Consider the following 3,691-nt stretch of genomic DNA (forward strand, 5'->3'; position numbering starts at 1 on the left):
CTTCAAGGGTTAATGATTCTACCTGATTACAAGGTAATTCCACTGCAGGGATTCATGTCAAAAAATGTGCAGCTTATCTTTATAACCAATGGCAAATGGTTTTTTATCTTGTCAAACTTGGTCAAAGCAAATCTAACCTGACAATGAGTTAATGTTTCAGCAGAAAAAAGCCATAAACCTTCAAGTAGAAAATTATTGTTCGAGTCAGCCTTCCTTGATTCTTGATTCTCTGATTTAGCATTTCTATGTCGTAGTAATTATATACAATACAAGCAGAGGTGCTCAGCTTCGTTGGTCCCACCTGCTTGTTTAGAACCAAAAGACAATTGTTGATCTATAAAAAAATTATATTATATATATATATATATATATATATATATATATGTATATATGTATATATATATATATATGTATATATATATATGTATATATATGTGTATACATATATACATACATACATACATACATACATACATACATACATACACACGAGTCTGTACACACACAAATAGATTAGTAAAAAAATAAAAAAATATAACATTTTTCATTTGCATACACATCCCTCCAAATCTTAAAGAACCTAAATAGGACCAGGGATACTAATGTAACACCGCGGTTTACAAGTCAGTTGCTATACAAATAGCCGTGTGAATATAAAGTGATATTGCATTCGAAGATAAGTGATCATAATCGGCCATAACCAATTTGAATCATGAAAAGCTTGAGGCAGGAAATTTTGCTTGCTAAAAATCAGGCCAGTGCTTAATGGATATATGCTGCCCTCTATTGTAATTATAAGGACATAGAAACTTGCAGAGCCTTTAATATAGCAGATTTGGTTTGGCTTTTTCATAATATGTCTCATCTTATTGAATTTTATGAACCGCTTTATCCTCATTAGGGTCGCGGGGGGTGCTGGAGCCAATCCCAGCTGTCTCCGGGCCAGAGGCAGGGGACACCCTGAATCGGAGGCCAGCCGATCGCAGGGCACAAGGAGACGGACAACCATGCACACACACACACCCATACCTAGGGGCAATTTAGAGTGTGCAATTAGCCTACCATGCATGTTTTTGGAATGTGGGAGGAAACCAGAGTACCCGGAGGAACCCACGCAGGCCCGGAGAGAACATGCAAACTCCACGCAGGTGGACCGACCTGGACTTGAACCCAGAACCCCAGAGCTGTGAGGCTGACACGCTAACCACTTGCCCCACTGGGCCACCTTCATAATACGTATAGTACTTAAATTAGTTAACTTGGTCAGGAACCTAGGCCAACTGAACTATGAGATTCAATTGGGTCTTCTTCCATGTCAAACTACTTTGGTCAATTTGGAATGAAATGAAAGCTTCTACCTCATTTTAGTAAAGGCATCAGTGCATTTAATTCACAAGAGGAGATGAGCTGAGACCATTTTCAAGTCACTGGATAATTGGATGAAGTGGAGCTTTTACCATGACAGTCTCACTAGGTCACATTGACATAATGACACAACAAAACCTGCCCACTTTTGCTCAAACACTAGAGGTAGCATCAGATATTTTATCCCATGAGTAGTGATTTTGCTGCTTAGATCATTTTTAAGACTGATGTGCTAATTAATTTTGCATGTTTTTTGATGACAGTTTTTGCTAGCCTAATTTTAATTTAATATATAAATGTAATAATGGAGCTGCATACCAATCTATGATAAAGTTGTGTGATGCAATATTCCTAACAACAACAAAATTCAAATGTGATGTTTAGTAAGTTTGAGTGAATACAACTTTTGTGTGAGTTCAAGTGTGCAAATAATGCATTTTAACTCCTTTAGGGTACATGTTTTTGTACTTCGGTGTCTTGAGGAATGAGTTGGAGTTTATTCTTAGTAATCAGCAAACATTTGCCACAATAAATCTAATTTTCTTGGAATGGTAAATAGTTTTTCCCCATTGACGTGAAAATCATCAAAATATGATAAAAAAAATGAATATTCCATTTTGTGTAGGTGAATCCAAAGAAAAAATATATACGACAAAGTCAACGAATAATTTTAGGAATTTTACTTGTGATATGTCTTTCCTTTTAACATCTTAACATATTGAGGTGCACATTTTCATGCTTCACCAGATGGGGGAGCAATCTGCAAACTAATAGCCAGCCTGTTGGCCCTCAAACTATTTTATATTGTATATGCATGTAGGATGTATATATACATATATAGGTGTCTATAAATTGTATACATGTTCTGTTATTTTCACCCATCATCCCTTGATGTTTAACGTCTTCTCACATGGTTAATGTAAACAGTGTGGAGGTTGCTGATTCATTTCACTCTGTGCATGTGTGTATGCTTTAGGTTCTCATGGCAACATAAGCATCTCGTTGTGTGCTCCCAGGCTAGTGTGTTTGTGTGTCTGGACAATTAGCAATGGAACGGGTGGGGGATGTCAGTTATCTTCTCTCCGAGAGGGTTAAATTAACACCTAGACAGCCTGGTGGTCGGGTGGTCTCATTTCGTAACATCACATGCACACAGACAAAAATATAGAACAAAAAGAGTAGAGAGGATGCCAGATAAGGCAAGTGCTGATAATACATAGACACTTTCTGTCAACAACCATGGGATTTATGTTTGACACTCATTATTTGTTTCCCGGCACCCTAATTTGGAATTAAAAGCTTGGGACTAAATATGAAATTGAGGTAACTTCATTTTTTTGTAGAATTGTCACCTATTTAATTCTCATGGCGGTGTATAGAAAAGTCATGCATCAAGGTTACAAAGATCTGAAGCCAAAAGTGTGAAGCAAGCTGGACTGTTACCTCCAGATTGTCAAGCACTTGTGTTCATTTCAATGGGGAAAGACAATTTGTGATGAGCGTAAATGTAGACGTGACAAACACCCATACCAGTTGGAACTATGCAATGCTGTTTAGAACAGTTCTAGCAAAAACCTAAAAATCAAGTATTTATTTGTGGTGCGATGAACGTAAATGCAATAGTCATAAATAACACACCTGCCCACAGTAAAGTTGACTTTTGTAACAATGCCATAATGTGCAAGAGTATACATTCTGAAAGAGTCACCAACTACCAATCAATCAATCATTCAAAACAACCAATCATATTAGTGAGCCCTGTTAGCGGGCCCTGTTTTTCATATGGGCAATGTGGGCGACTGCCTAGGGCGCAAGCTATATAGGGGCGCAGGAGAGCCCACCCCAATTTTATTTTTCCCATTTATATTACCGGTTGTTTAGACCAGTAAAGAAAGGTTTTCCATGTAAATGAACCCCAACTGAAACTGCCATGTTAAGATTTCCGTCTATATTTGGAAAGAAGATTTACAAGGAAGCAGGTCAACGTGACAAACAAGATATCGATCTTTGGAAGTTGTTTTCATCAGTACAGTACAGCATATCCGCCTCACAGTTAATGACATTGTTAGTAGCTTGAACACACCCATCCTGTCTATCATTTACATGTTCTTTACGCACGCTAATTTTCTGCAGGTGTTTCAGCTTCCTAATACTTTTCAAGTGTCTATGGAAGTCTAAGTCCACATTTTTGGATACAAATTGCTATTTGTCCACAGTGTGTATTTCCAATAATTAAATTGCAAACACTTAGCATAAACAACACACAATTAGAAGGGAAAATTCTGATTTATCTGCGACTGAGTAAGCATAGTCATAAGAATGCAGT

The sequence above is a fragment of the Stigmatopora argus genome, chromosome 7, assembly GCF_051989625.1.
Source record: "Stigmatopora argus isolate UIUO_Sarg chromosome 7, RoL_Sarg_1.0, whole genome shotgun sequence".
Classification (NCBI taxonomy): Eukaryota; Metazoa; Chordata; class Actinopteri; order Syngnathiformes; family Syngnathidae; genus Stigmatopora; species Stigmatopora argus.